General features: G+C 37.8%; 1 protein-coding gene across 1 annotated transcript in view; it reads left to right on the top strand.

Moving 5' to 3' along the window:
• The first annotated feature begins 59 nt into the window (after positions 1 to 59).
• Positions 60 to 16,867, top strand: part of RFTN2 (raftlin family member 2) — a 111,461-nt gene continuing 94,653 nt past the window's right edge. The window contains exon 1 of the mRNA XM_009182693.4: positions 60 to 173. The gene's annotated coding sequence lies outside the window, so the exon portion shown is untranslated. The remainder of the gene's footprint in view (positions 174 to 16,867) is intronic.

Here is a 16,867-nt window from a genome sequence, read left to right as displayed (position 1 = left end):
CCACCCCATCCGCGCCTGCGCCCTCCGCAGGCCCAAAGCCGCGGCGCCGAAGGGCCCCAACGGACTGCGGCTTGCCAGAAAAATAGCTCAGAGTCGCCGGGTTTAGGAGAGGCTATGAAAGAAGACGAACCTCTTTGCCTTTGCATAACATGCTGTGTTTCCTGCTTTGGATTGTAATTTTATATTTATGAATGTTTCCCCCTCTAGGCTCAGCTGCTTGTAGGCAAGAGTTTTTATTCAGCCGTTTGCCTAAACCCGGTCCGTGGATGACATACTGCAAGACAGAGTATATGGCTCTGCACATGCCCAGTCAATATCACAAACGTCATCTAAATTTTATCTCAGAGCCTAAATCAATCTGGAAGGGAGGGAGAGAGAAAAAAGATGAAAAATCATTACCTACAGCACTTGAGAGAAGGATAAGAACTGAGAATGGAAGAGAAGTCTTTAAACAGTTTTTGTTGAATCAACAAAAATAGATTTGTGATCTGCCAAGTTCTTGCCAAAGTTTATTGAGATCCAGGAAAGTGGAGTGCAATATGCTGTCACTGTTCACATAAAGAATAATTTTCGAATTTATTTCTCAAAAATAGCTAATTTTTCTAATGGTCTTTAAGTTCTTCTAAAATAGTGTTTCTCAAGTTTGCTTTTAGTAATGGAACCCTAGAATTTTTTTTAGGGAAGGAAACCTCAGGAGCCCAGAATTGAATTAATGTTAATCCCTGGTTCATAACACACTCTCATTTTTTATCTTTTTTTTTTCCTTTAATTTAAGTAGCATATACATTTAATAATAAAATGGAGCAGCTGTGAACCTACAACCCACTCTAAGAACAACAAATGGTTTCAGAGTGTGGTCCCCAGAGCAGCAGAACTAGCAGCACCTGGAACTTCTTTCGATATGTATATGCTTAGGCCCCATCACCCACCTACTGAATCAGAAAACTCTGAGGGTAGGGCCCAGTAATTTAGATATTAAGGTGATTCTGAGGCACATTAAAGTTTGAGAAACACTGAACTAGAAAATTACCAGTGATTTAGATCTGTGTGCTCCCTTCTCGTACTGTCCTCCTCCCTGAGGTGGTCATTGTTCTGAATTTTGTTCCTGCACATGCGTGTTATCACATACATAGTATGTCTAAGTAACATTGTTTAATTTTTCTTATTTTTATTTAAATATTCTAAAAAGGATATAATACTACATGTAGTCTTCAACTTGCCTTTTTGTTCAACATTTTGTTGCTATATTAATCCATGTTGTTGCATGTAACTGCATTCATATGTTCTTAATACATGTAATTCATTTTGCTGTATAATAACCTTTGAACACATATAGTAACTTGGATCTGATTTCTGTAGTGATATGGTGAAACGTGGGCCAATCGAATTCTGTATAAGAGATACAAAAAGTAACTTTGGACACTCAGTTGATGTGCTCTTATTTAATCCAGCAGTTTAAGAATGACCTACAACCATCTGGTCTTCAACAAAGTTGATAAAAATAAGCAATGGGCAAAAGACTCCCTATTCAATAAATGGTGCTTGGATAACTAGCTAGCCATATACAGAAAATGAAACAGGACCCCTTTCCTATACCATATACAAAAATCAACTCAAAATGGATTAAAGACTTAAATGTAAAACCTAAAACTAAAAACCTTGGAAGGCAACCTAGGAAATACCATTCTGGACATAGGACCTGGCAGAAGGTCCTATGCAATTGCTTTTGAGGATGCCAACAGCAATTGCAACAAAAACAAAAATTGACAAATGGGACCTAATTAAACTAAAGAGTTTCCACATTGCAAAATAAACTATCAATGGAGTAAGCAGACAATCTACAGAATGGGAGAAAATATTTTCAAACTATGAATCCAAAACAGCTCTAATACCCAGAATCTATAAGGAATTTAAACAAATCGATAAGCAGAAAACAATCTCATCAAAAAGGCAAAGGACATAAATAGACACTTCTCAAAAGAATATATACATGTGGCCAACACGTATATAAAAAATGCTTAACATCACTTATCATTACAGAAATGCAAATCAAAACCACACTGCGATACCATCTCACACTAGGCAGAATGAATATTATTAAAAAGTCAAGAAACAACAGATGCTGGCAAGTTTGCAGAGAAAAGGAACATATATACACTGCTGGTGGGAATGTAAATTACTTCAGCCATTATAGAAAGCAGTTTGGTGATTTCTCAAAGAACACAAACCATAATTATGATTTGACTCGGCAATCCCATTATTGAGTATATATCCAAAGGAGTATAAATCATTCTACTGTAAAAAAAAAAAAAAAAAAACAAAAATTCCACTCCCATGTTTATTGCAGCACTGTTCACAATAGCAAAGACACGGAATCTTCCCTAAATGCCCATCAACAGTAGACTAAATAAAGAAAAGGTGGTACATATACACCATGGAATACTATGCAACCATAAAAAAGAACAAGATCATATCCTTTACAGCAACGTGGGTGGAGCTGGACGCCATTATCCTAAGTTAACCAACACAGGAACAGAAAACCAAATGTCATATGTTCTCACTTATAAGTAGGAGCAAAACATTGAGTACATATGGACACAAAGAAGGAAACAGCAGACTCTGGGGCCTACTTGAGGGTGGAGGAAGAAAGGAGAGTGAAGACTGAAAAACCGCCTATCAGGTACTATGCTTTTTACCTGGGTGGAGAAATAATCTGTACACCAAACTGCCATGACACACAATTTACCTATGTAACAAACAGGCACATGTACCCTGAACCTAATACAAGTTTTTTTAAAAAATGGCAAGTGAACATAGGTAAAACCTGAAACTGAAAGGTATATACAGCGCCCTCCAGAACAGGCAGATAAATTGAAGCTAAGTGTCTGAGAAACCAGGTTATTCAGAAATTCTTGCTATTTTTTTTTCCTTTTCCATTGAAGTAGTGCCTCAGCATACAAGTGTGCTATTTTTCCTCCCATTAAAAAAAAAAAAAAAAAAAAAAAACCTCAACCTCCATTACTGCACCATTTCTTTCCTTCCCTTTAGAGCAGAATGCCTTAAAAGAAATGGCCATTGATACACACTTCAGTGATTCAAGTTTTGGCTCTTAGAAACAATACTACTATTAACACTGTTGTATATGTCTCCTGGTGCCTATATGCTAACATTTCTGTTGGATATATACATGGGAATGAAATTGCTGGATCATAGAGAGTATGAGTGTTCCATTTTTTCAAAATAATGCCAAGTTATTTTCCAATGGTTAAACAAATTTACACTCTGCTCAGCAATATACCCTTGAATAGATCTCTCCAATACTTGGTATTGTCTGTGTTAATTGTTGTCAGATAGGTGTAAAGTATCGTCTCACTAGTGTTTATTTATAACAACAGTATTCACAATAGACAAAAGGTGGAAATAGCCCACATGTCCATCATCTGATGAATGGATAAACAAATGTGATATATCTATACGATGGACTATTACTCAGCAATAAAAAAGAATAAAGTGGGAGAGGGAAGATGGTGGTCAGGAGACAGGGCTGATGTGCAGCTCCCACTTGGATGAACAGAACAGTTTGGGGAGATTCACACCATGAACTTTTGCTCCAGCAACCACTTCAGGAGCATATCAGGAAAACCAAAACAAATCACAGATCCTTTAAAATAACTGGCAGGCCACTACAAATTCCCACAAGACAGGTGAAAAACTCTGGTGCTGTCTCAAAAACACCAACTCCCGGCTAGAGGTCAACCAACTCAGGACATTACAGCAACTCATGGCAGAACAACCCTGTTCCAAGGAAGGAGAAAACAACAGCTAATTCCACTGCCTGCAACATCCTGGCTAACCAGTGGTTCTGATTCTGTTCAGGTGACAGCTTCACTGCTGGCATAACCAGCATTTGAGAAAGCAGGCACACTAAACATATCTACAACCAAGGACTCACAGAGTCTATGTCACTCCCCTACCATCTCTACCAGAACAGGTGCTGGTATCCACAACTGGGAGACCTAAAGATGAATTGCATCACAGGACTCTTCACAGACATTCCGCAGCACCAGCCTAGAGCCTAGTAGCACCACTGGATGGCTAGACCCAGAAGAGCAATAACAATCAGTCTGCAGTATGGCTCACCAGACCCCCATCTTTAGGGAAAGGGGGAGTGCACCACATCAAGGGATCACCCCATGGGACAAAAGAATCTGAGCAGCAGCCCTTGAGTTTCAGATTGTTCCACTGAAATAGTCTACCCAAATTAGCAAGAATCAGAAAAGTAATTCTGGTGTTATGACAAAACAAGTTTCTATAACACCCCCAAAAGACCACACTAGCTCCCAGCAATGGATCCAAACCAAGAGGAAATCTCTGAATTGCCAGATGAAAAATTCAGAAGGATGATTATTAAGCTACTCGAAAACATACTAGAGAAAGAAAATTTAAAAAACAATACAGAGTGTGGATGAAAAATGCTCCAGAGAAATAGATATCATAAAGAAAAACTATCACAACATCTGAAAATGAAAGACACATTTAGAGAAATACAAAATGCACTTGAAAGTTTCAACAATAGAATCAAACAAGTAGAAGAAGAACTTCAGAGCTCAAAGACAACGCTTTTGAATTAACCCAATCAGACAAGGACAAAGAAAAAAGAATTTTAAAAAAAATGAACAGGCCTGACACAGCTAGGATTACTCAGCACTTTGGGAGGCCGAGGCAGGCAGATTGCCTGAGGTCAGGAGTTCAAGGCCAGTCTGGCCAATATGGTGAAACCCCGTCTCTACCAAAAATACAAAAAAATTAGCCGGGTGTGGTGGCGTGCACCTGTAATCCCAGCTACTCGGAAAGGTGAGGCAGGGGAATTGCTTGAACCAGGGAGGAGGAGGTTGTGGTGAGCCGAGATCGGGCACTGCACTCCAGCCTAGGTGACAGAGCGAGACTCCGTCTCTAAAAAAAAAAAAAAGAACAAGACCTCCAAGAAAGTTGGGACTATGTTAAGCAGCCAAATCTAAGAATAATTGGTGTTCCTGAGGAAGAAGAGAAATCTAAGAGTTTGGAAAACATATTTGAGGGAACAGTCAAGGAAAACTTCCCTGACCTCACTAGAGATCTAGACATCCAAATACAAGAAACTCTAAGAACATCTGGGAAATTCATCACAAAAAGATCATCACCCAGGCACATAGTCATCAGGTTATCTAAAGTCAAGACAAAAGAAAGAATGTTAAGAGCTATGAGGCAAAAGCATTAGGTAACCTATAAAGGAAAACCTATGAGATTAACAACAGGTTTTTCAGCAGAAACCTTACAAGCCAGAAGGGATCGGGTTTGTCTTTAGCCTCCTGAAACAAAATAATTACCAGCCAAGCATTTTGTATCTAGCAAAACAAAGCTTCATAAATGAAGGAAAAATAAAGTATTTTTTAGCAAAAAAAAAAAAAATGCCGAGAGAATTCACCACTACCAAGTCAGCACTACAAGAATTGCTAAAAGGAGTTCTAAATCTTGAAACACAACTTTGAAATACACCAAAATAGAAACTCCTTAAAGCATAAATCTCACAGGGCCTATAAACCAATAACACAATGGAAAACAAAAAACAAGGTATGTAGGCAACAACTAGCACTATGAATAAAACAGCACCTCACATCTCAGTACTAACGTTGAATGTAAATGGCCTAAACACGCTACTTAAAATTTACAGAATGGCTCAAGGATCTAGAACTAGAAATACCATTTGACCCAGCCATCTATTACTGGGTATATACCCAAAGGATTATAAATCATGCTGCTATAAAGACACATGCACATGTATGTTTATTGTGGCACTATTCACAATAGCAAAGACTTGGAACCAACCCAAATGTTCATCAACGATAGACTGGATTAAGAAAATGGGGCACATATACACCATGGAATACTATGCAGCCATAAAAAAGGATGAGTTCCTGTCCTTTGTAGGGACATGGATGAAGCTGGAAACCATCATTCTGAGCAAACTATCGTAAGGACAGAAAACCAAACACCGCATGTTCTCACTCATAGGTGAGAATTGAACAAGGAGAACACTTGGACACAGAGTGGGGAACATCACACACCGGGGCCTGTCATGGTGTGGGGGAAGGGGGAAGGGATAGCATTAGGAGACATACCTAATGTAAATGACAAGTTAATGGGTGCAGCACACCAACATGGCACATGTATACATATGTGAAAAACCTGCACGTTGTGCACATGTACCCTAGAACTTAAAGTATATTAACTTTTTTAAACTATTTTAAATAATTTTTAACAGCTTTAAATAATCTAGTATATGCCAATACATAAATAATAATATTTCACGTTTTTTTGTTTTTTTTTTTTTTGAGACGGAGTCTCGCTCTGTTGCCCAGGCTAGGGTGCAGTGGCCGGATCTCAGCTCACTGCAAGCTCCGCCTCCCAGGTTTACGCCATTCTCCTGCCTCAGCCTCCCGAGTAGCTGGGACTACAGGCACCTGCCACCTCACCCGGCAAGTTTTTTGTTTTGTTTTGTTTTTTTACTAGCGACAGGGTTTCACCATGTTAGCCAGGATGGTCTCGATAACATTTCAAGTTTAAAAAAATTTGCAGAATGGCAGAATGGATAAAAATCCACCAAACAAGTGTCTACTGTCTTCAAGATACTCACCTAATGCATGAGGACTCACAAACATCTAAGAGAAAGTAGTGGAAAAAGATATTCCATGTAAAGGGAAACTAAAAGTGAGTAGGAGTAGTTATTCTTACATCAGACAAAACAAATTTTAAAGCAGCAACAGTTTAAAAAGATAAAGAAGGACGTTATATAATGATTTAAAAAATCAGTCCAACAGGAAAATATCACAATCCTAAATATATATGTACCTAACTTGGGAGGTCCCAAATTTATAAAACAATTATTACTAGACGTACAAAATGAATAGATGGCAACACAATAATAGTGGGGATTTCAGTACTCCACTAACAGCACTATACAGGTCATCAAGACAGAAAATCAACAAAGAAACAATGGACTTAAGCTGTACCCTAGAACAAATGCACTTATCAGATATTTATAGAACATTCTACCCAACAACTGCAGAATATACACTCTTTTCATCAGCACATAGAACATTCTCCAAGATAGACCATATGATAGGCCACAAAACAAATATCAATAAATTTTTAAAAATTGAAATTATATCAAGTACCCTCTCAGACCACAGTGGAATAAAACTGGAAATTCACTGAATGGTAATAGGGACACAACTTATCAAAGCCTCTGGGATACAGTAAAAGTGGTAGGAGGAAAGTTCATAGCATTAAATGCCTACATCAAAAAAACAGAAGAGCACAAATAATCTAAGGCCACACTTCAAGAAACTAGAAAAACAAGAACAAACCAAACCCAAACCCAGCAGAAGAAAAGAAACAACAAAGATCACAGCAGAACCAAATGAAATTGAAACCATAAAACAATACAAAAGATAAATGAAGCAAAAAGTTGGTTCTTTGAAAAGATAAAAAACAATTAATAGACCATCAGCAAAGTTAACCAAGAAAAGAAAGATAATAATAAGCTTAATTAGAAATGAAACAGGAGATATTACAGCTGATACCACAGAAATACAAAAGATCACTCAAGGCTACTATGAACACCTTTACACACACAAACTAGAAAATCTAGAGGAGACAGACAAACTCCTGGAAATATACAACCCTCCTAGATTAAACTAGGAAGAAATAGAAACTGAACAGACCAATAACAAGTAGCAAGATTGAAATAGTAATTTTTAAAATTGCCAACAAAAAAAAAAATGTCCAAGAGCAGATGGATTCACAGCTGAATTCTCTCAGGCATTCAAAAAGAATATACCAACCTTACTTAAACTATTCCAAAAGATAAAGAGGGAATTCTCCCTAAATAGTTCTGTGAAGCCAGTATCACCCGAACACCAAAACCAGGAAAGGACATAACAAAAGAATAGAACATTACCGACCAATATCCTTGAAGTACATAGACGCAAAAATCCTCAACAAAATACTAGCTAACCAAATCCAACAAATACTAGCTAACCAAATCCAACACTAGCTAGCCGAATATCAAAAAGATAATCCACCATGATCAAGTGGGTTTCATACCAGGGATGCAGGAATGGTTTAACATATGCAAGTCAATAAATGTGATACATCACATAAATGGAATTAAAAACAAACATCATATGATCATCTTAATAGATGCATAAAAAGCATTTGACAAAATCCAGCATTGCCTTATCATTAAAACCCTCAGCAAAATCAGCATACCGCAAGGTAATAAAAGCTATCTATGACAAACCCTGTAATCCCAGCACTTTGAGAAGCTAAGGCAGGTGGATCACTTGCAGCCAGGAGTTCGAGACCAGCCTGGCCAACGTGGCGAAACCCCATCTCTACTAAAAATACGAAAAAAATTAGCTGAGCATGGTGGCTCCTGCCTGTAGTCCCAGCTACTCAGGAGGCAGAGGCACGAGAATTGCTTGAACCTAGGAGGCAGAGGTTCAGCGAACTGAGATCGCACCACTGCACTCCAACCTGGGCCACAGAGTGAGTCTCAGCCAAAAAATAAAAATAAAATAAAATAAAAAACAATAAAAAAGAACCAAGACACAAAAAGCCACATACTGTATGATTCCATTATATGAAATATCCAGAACAGGCAAATGTATAGAGACGGGAAGTGGGTAAGTGGCTCCCAGGGGCTCTGGGAAAATTGGAATGGAGAGTGAATGCTTAATTGGTAATGGGGTTTCTTCTTGGGATGATGAAAAGTTCTGGAGCTAGATGGTGGCGTTCATTGTACAACATTGTGAATGCACTTAATGCCATTGAATTGTACACTTCAAAATGCGCAAGGTGGTAAGTTTTATACAGTATTATTTATACTTTGCCATAACTTTTTAAAATGTTACCTTACTATGGTTTGGATTTACATTTCTCCAAATACAATTGAAGTTGCGCATCTCCTCATATATACTTGAACCATATATGTTACTTTGCCTGTGACATGCCTATTTATATTTTGTGCCTGTTTTTCTATTGGCTTGTCTTTTTCTTTACTTATTTGCAGGAGTTCTTTACATACTTTTTCTCTCTGCATTTTTTAGATTTATTTTTTAAATTGGCACAACTGTACATAATTATGAGGTACATAGTCATGTTTCAATACATATAATTTATAGTGATAAGATCAGAGTATTTAGCATACGTCATCCCAAACATTTATCATCTATTTGTGTTGGGAACATTCAGTGTCTTCTCTTCCAGTTACTTGAAAAATATATATAATGTGTCATTGTTAACTAAAGTAACACTACAGTGCTATAGAATACTGGAACTTATTCCCCCTATCTAGCTGAAATTTTGTATCTTTTAACTAATCTCTCTTTATCACCCCCACTTCCTTCTACCCTTCTCAACCTCTAGTAACCTCTGTTCCACTCTTCTATGAGATCAACTACACTGGATTCCACATATGAGCGAGCTCATATGGTATTTGTCTTTCTGTGTCTGGTTTATTTCACTTAACATAATGTCCTCCAGATTCTTATGTGTTGCCACAAATAACAGGATTTCATTCTCTTTTATGACTGAATAGTATTCGCGTGTGTGTGTGAGCACGCTCACACATTTTCTTTATCGATTCATCCACTGAAAGACACTTAAATTGCTTCCATGTCTTGTCTATTGTGATTACTGCTACAATATACATGGGGGTGCCAATATTTCTTTGACACACTGACATTCTTTCTTCTGGATAAATATCTAGTAATGGGATTGCTGGATACAATTCCTTTATTAGTTGATAATTTGCAAGTATCACCCACCAATTTGTATCTTGCCTTTTCACATTAAGGAATCTTAATGAATAGAAGCCTTAATTATATTTATTAAATTTTATTTTATGGTTATCATTTTTACCTTAAAAGCACTCTTGTACTCTAAGCCAGAATAAATAACCACATTTGCACATAAAAGTGTAAAATTTTTGCTTTTTATCCTAAGCAAAAAGAACAAAGTTGGAGGCATCATGCTACCTGACTTCAAACTATACTACAAGACTACAGTAACCAAAACAGCATGATACTGGTACCAAAACTGAGATATAGACCACTGGAACAGAACAGAGACCTCAGAAATAACACCACACATCTACAACCATCAGATCTTCAACAAACCTGACAAAAACAAGCAATGGGGAAAGGATTCCATGTTTAATAAATGGTGCTGGGAAAACTGGCTAGCCATATGCAGAAAACATAAACTGGACCCCTTCCTTACACCTTACACAAAAATTAACTCAAGGTGGATTAAAGACTTAAATGTAAAACTCAAAACCATAAAAACCCTAGAAGAAAACCTAGGCAATACCATTCAAGACATAGGCATGGGCAAATACTTCATGACTAAAACACCAAAAGCAATTGCAACAAAAGCCAAAATTGACAAATGGGATCTAATTAAACTAGAGAACTTCTGCACATCAAAAGAAACTATCATCAGCATGAACAGGCAACCTATAGAATGGGAGAAAATTTTTGCAATCTATCCATCTGGCAAAGGTCTAATATCCAAAATCTACAAGAATCTTAAACAAATTTGCTAGAAAAAAAACAAACATCCCCATCAAAAAGTGGGTGAAGGATATGAACAGACACTTCTCGAAAGAAGACATTTATGCAGCCAACAAACATATGAAGAAAAGCTCATTATCACTGCTCATTAGAGAAAGGCAAGTCAAAACCACAATGAGATACTATCTCACACCAGTTAGAAAGGCAATGATTAAAAAGTCAGGAAACAATAGATGCTGGCAACGCTGTGGAGAAATAGGAACGCCTTTACACTGTTGGTAGAAGTGTAAATTAGTTCAACCATTGTGAAATACAGTGTGGCGATTCCTCCAGGTTCTAGAACCAGAAATACCAGTTGACTCAGCAATCCCATTAACGGGTATATACCCAAAGGATTATAAATCATTCTACTAAAGACACATGCACACGTATGTCTACTGCAGCACTATTTACAATAGCAAAGACTTGGAACCAACCCAAATGCCTATCAATGATAGACTGGATAAAGAAAATGTGGCACATATTATGCAGCTATACAAAAGAATGTGTTCATGTCCTTTGCAGGGACGTGGATGAAGCTGGAAACCATCATTCTCAGCAAACTAGCACAGGAACAGAAAACCAAGCACTGCATTTTCTCACTCATAAGTGTGAGTTGAACAATGAGAACACTTGGACACAGAGGGGGAACATCACACACCAGGGCCTGTCGGGGGATGGGGGCAAGAAGAGGGAGAGCATTAGGAGAAATACCTAAGGCACGTGGGGCTTAAAACCTAGAAGACAGGTTGGTAGGTGCAGCAAACTACCATGGCACATGTATACCTGTGTAACAAACCTGCACAGTCTCCACATGCATCCCAGAACTTAAAGTAAAATTTTAAAAAGTAAAGAAAAAAAGAAAAAGAAATTTTTTAAAATTGCTTTCGATGTTTAAGTTCTTTATATATAACTGAAACTTTTTTATATAACAGGAGGTAGGGATCCAGTATTTCCTCATATGGATAACTAGTTGTCTCAGTTCCATTTCTCCACTGACCTACCACGCCACCTTCATCATATATTACATTTTCATGTGCCACGTCTATTTCTAGGCTCTTTGTTGTATTGGCTAATTTATCTATGCATTGCTAAAAACACTATTTTAATTAATGTAGTTTTATACTAAATTTTAACATATGAAGAACTTGTCTGTCCTCCTTATCCTTCTTCAGAAGAATCTTAGCCATTTTTTGCCCTTTTATCTTCCACATAACTGTTAAAATCAACTTGACAAGTTCCCTGCAAAAGACCTGATGGGTTTAGGTCACCATTGCATTAAACGTATAGCTCAATGATAGGTGTCAAGGGCTGGGGGAGGTTGACATATTTACTATGTTAAGGGTTCCTAAAAATGACTATGAATATATACCCATTTACTTAAATCTCCTTTAATGCTGGTCAGTAAGGCTTTATGATTGTCTACATATAAGTCTGGCTTAGTATTTTGATGGATTTATTCCTAGTTTATTTCTAATGTAAATGGTGTCATGTTCTGATAGTTAGGGCTTTTACATTCTTTGTTACTGGTGTATAACACTGATCAAAACTAGGCTGTTCTGTTTGAAGAAAGGATGGAGGGAAACCCAGAGCCTGCCTGCTTGGCCTCCCCTCATGATCAAACCCCCTCTCTTCACCAAAGCTGGCACCTCTTTGGAACCAAAGAGTTCTGCCATACACAGTTTGAAAACACTGCTCCAGAAGACTAAATAGTTAAGAATAGTCAGTAACTTTTTAAAATATATATATATTTTTTGTAACTTCTGGACATTGAAAAATTATAAACCCATAAACATTTTGAAGTGTGTATTGCTGAAAAGCCAGATTATAGAACAAAATTAAAAGTCAAAATACAAATCATAGTTTATCTAAACCATAAAGTATGTGATAAATGTATCATTTCTAAACATTAAACAAAGAATGGCTTTTTCAATAAGTGATGTTTTTCAATAAGTCATTAACATCTTGGGACACTTGACTACATGATGAAACAGTAAGTAGTTAAAACTCAGCATTGGTCTGCTAGCTTGTGAATTCTGCAGAGCATAAAATGTGGCTTTTTCATCTTTGTGTCCAGGTAGTGCCTTACATATACAGTAGACACTCCATAAATACTTGAGTTGTTGAATTTACTTCTTTGAGAAGGGATATCCAAGATAGACTACATTTAAAAGTTACTATTGTGCAAGTTTTCTCTGTAGGGAATGGGTTGGATGATACATAATTAACTCTTAGAAGCACTGTGCCTTTGGTAAACTCAGGTGATCCAAAGTTGCCTAGTAGCTATCAGAATATTATGCTATGTTTTCTTTTCTCTTCTTTTTTTTTTTTGAGATGGTGTTTCCCTCTTGTTGCCCAAGCTGGAGTGCAATAGCGCGCTCTCAGCTTACCACAACCTCCGCCTCCCAGGTTCAAGCGATTTTCCTGCCTCAGCCTCCTGAGTAGCTGGGATTACAGGCATGTGCCACCATGCCCGGCACTGGTACATTTTGTATTTTTAATAGAGACGGTTTCTCCATGTTGGTCAGGCTGGTCTGAAACTCCCGACCTCAGATGATCCGCCCACCTTGGCCTCCCAAAGTGCAGGGATTACAGGTGTGAGCCACCATGCCTGGCCTATGCTACATTTTCATAAATTTCCTTCATTCATTCAAGGACTAAGGGAGTCCATACTAGAGCACAGGCAAGAATTGATAATACATCTCCATCATACCTAGCCACGTACAAACCTGCACTTGGGGAAACCCTATTTACAATACAGAACTGAAAGCTGTCCCTGAAATCTGCCATTGGCAGCAAACAAATATAATTCATTACAGAAAATATGACCAGAATTAGAAGACATTTATTCCAAAATTGTATCCTAATTATTGTTAGTATTTAATATATGATAAGCCTGAGGAAACATCATTGATAAAAGGTTCTCTATGGAAACAAGTGTGGTTGTGACAGTTGGATATCAGGCTGGAAGAGAAATGACTTGGATCTATAGCTTATCCTTTATATTACCATTGCCAGATGAATCAGAGTTAAAGCAGTAAGGAGGAATCAATAAGTGGACCATAGAGTTTTTAGGACAGTGAAACTACTCTGTGTAGCACTACAATGATGAATACATGTCATTATACATTTGTCAAAACTCATAGAATGTATACCTGGAGTGAACCCTAATGTCAGCTATGGACTTTGGGAGATAATGATGTGCCAATGTAAGTTCATCGATTGTAACAAACATGCCACTCTGGTGGGATGGTGATAGTGGGGGAAGCTGTGCACGTAGGAAAATGGAGCAGATGGGAATTATCTGCTTTCTGTTCAATTTTGCTGTGAACCTAAAACTGCTCTAAAAAAATTAAGTGTATTAACTTTTAAAAAACTAACAAAAAACAGAAAACAATATTTGTTCCAGAAAGAGAAACATACTACTGAAGAGCTGTAGATTATTCTTTAGGACACAAAGGAGAGGCAGAAAAAAAAATTTGTGTGTGTGAGAAACAGAGCCTCACTCTGTTGCCCAGGCTGGAGTGCAGTGGCGCCATCTCGGTTCACTGCAACCTCCGCTTCCCAGGTTCAAGCAATTCTCATGCCTCAACCTCCTGAGTAGCCGAGACTATAAGCATGCACCACCACACCTGACTAATTTTTGGTTTTTTTTTTAGCGCAGATGGGGTTTTACCATGTTGGCCAGGATGGTCTGGAACTCCTGACCTCAAGTGATCTGCCCACCTCGGCCTCCCAAAGTACTGGATTATAGGCGTGAGCCACCACACCCATCAGAGAAAAATTTTTGAATGAAAGTGTTTTAATGTAAATATATAGGCATAAAAGATATAGGCAAAATATGTAGTAACAACTGATAAAAGCTTAAAATATATAAGATTGATACCTTAAACAGTTTTATGGCCAACCACAAATTTAGGTAAGTAAAACACATGAGTTATTTAGTCATTAGAATGCATTTTCTCTGCTTATTGCTTCTTAATTGATTTCCTTGTCTTGAACTCCTAGCCTCAAGTGATCCTCCTGCCTTGGCCTCCCAAAGTGCTGGGATTACAGGCATGAACCACTGCACCCATTCTCTAACTGGTTTCTTGTATGTAAACTACTTGACCATTTATGAAGTAGAATCTAAGTATTTAGAAAATAATCCAAAGTGAGGAAAAAAGTAACCCTTACAAAAATCCTCACAGTAAAAGTTTGAAAATGACCAAAATGTTACTTGGTAAGCATTGTATTAATGCAGTGAAATCCCATATAATTGTTATAATAGCAGGAATGTGTGCCATATTGATAAATGAAAATGTTTTTAAAATATCATTGAGTCTAATAAAATTTTATTTTGTTAGAATTTGGAGGAGAAAATTACTTAAGTGATTGTTCAATTATGAACTTAAGGAACTATAGTTCTTTTTTACTAAAGGTAAAAATAATTCCTTAAGGACCTACTGATGTACCACATTCGTTCAGTCATCAGCTCTCTACTGGACTATTGCATTGACCCTCTTGACTGGTTTTCATTCTTGCTCTAAGTAAAACCATCTTCCTGAAATCAGCCACAGTAACCAATCTAAAAGGCAAACTGATGTCACTTGCCTGCTTCGGACTCCTCACTTGATTATTTGACTCATCTTTGTTGCCTACAAAATAAAGTCCAAATTCCCTTTTGTATGGTATACAAAGTTCATTACAGCTTACCCCTTGCCTCCCTTACTGCTTAGTCTTTTCTCACATTTTATGTTCTAGTAATTGTCAACTGTTTCATCTTCCTTCGACATGCCATACTCTTTCATGATTCCATGATTTTGCTCATGCTTTTCTCTTCTCCTGGCACAGGCTACCCACCTTGCTTTATCATCTTAAAAATATTTATCCTTGATGACAACTCAGACATCATCCTCCAGGCTGAGTTAGAGGCCCCATCTTGAGTTTCTGTAGCATCTTTTACATACTTTTATTGCAGCATCTACCAAATTACACTGAAATCATCTGCATATAAGTCTGTATTCCCCATTACACTATAAGTTTCTTTAGGGCAGAGGCCATGTTTAATTATCTTGTGTACCAGCACCTAGTTCAGTGGCTGGAATATAGCATGCATTTAATAAATATAATGGGTACTTAAATAATCTTCCAGGCACTTCAGGAGATGCTAGTGACCTTCAAAGATACCATTTCTGCCATACAGGACCTCACAGCCCACCATACCAAAGAGGATATGGAAAATGACAGGCATGTACTGTGAACAGTCAGATGAGTCACACTGGGTCAGAGTTGGCTGTCTTTTTAGTCAAAGTCATCCAGAAATTGCTTACCACTGACGGTGCTCATCCTGGAGCATGAAAGACTATGGAATTTTTCTCTAAGACATTTCTGAGAAATGAAACATTTAAAGGCAAGTAGGCAGTAGGAAAAGAAAAAAAGGTAATAGTGATCTATAAAATAAATAATCCATCCCCCTTTTGAGAGTTTTCATGCTCAGGCTTCACTGTGATTGAAAAAATTTTTCAGGCTTGTACTCTCTAGAATCTCAACTGTGATAAGGGTTTATTTTGTAAATAATGGAAGCAGTGGCAGAATCACTTCCTTCCTATTCCTACTCCTAACCCTGTTTTATAATGTGCACACATCAACAAATGTATTTTGTGCCATTAGCCAGGCCTAGTGTTAAGATATGAGATAAGATTATCTCATTCAGCCTTCATAACAAGCCTATGAAGTAAGTACCGTATACAGGGGAGGAAACTGAAACTTGAAGAGGTCAAGTAACTTGCCCAAGATTACATCTCTAGTAGGCCTAAGAAGCAGGATTTGAACCCAGGCAGCCTGATTCCAGGGCTCGCCGTTTTGATGAGTGCACCATACTTCCTGACCTATACAGGGTAAAACACAATGAACATTCATTACAATTGGTCCATTATAAATTGTTCTTGACCTTGGCTAAATGGCAATTTATAAGACTGAATGGAATTGGTAGTGGCTCACGCCTGTAATCCCAGCACTTTGGGAAGCCGATCCAGAACGATCACTTTAGCTGAGGATTTCAAAACCAGCCTGGGCGACATAGTGAGACCTTATCTTCACCAAAAATACAAAAAAGAGCCAGATGTGGTGACATGTCCCTGTGGTGTCAGTGACTTGGGAAGCTGAGGTGGAAAAATCGCTTGAGCCCGGGAGGTCAGGCTGCAATTAACCATGATTGGGCCACTGCACTC

Source organism: Papio anubis, chromosome 10, assembly GCF_008728515.1.
Source record: "Papio anubis isolate 15944 chromosome 10, Panubis1.0, whole genome shotgun sequence".
Lineage (NCBI taxonomy): Eukaryota > Metazoa > Chordata > Mammalia > Primates > Cercopithecidae > Papio > Papio anubis.
Note: the sequence above shows the minus strand (reverse complement) of the source record. Positions and strands in the feature narration are given on the sequence as shown.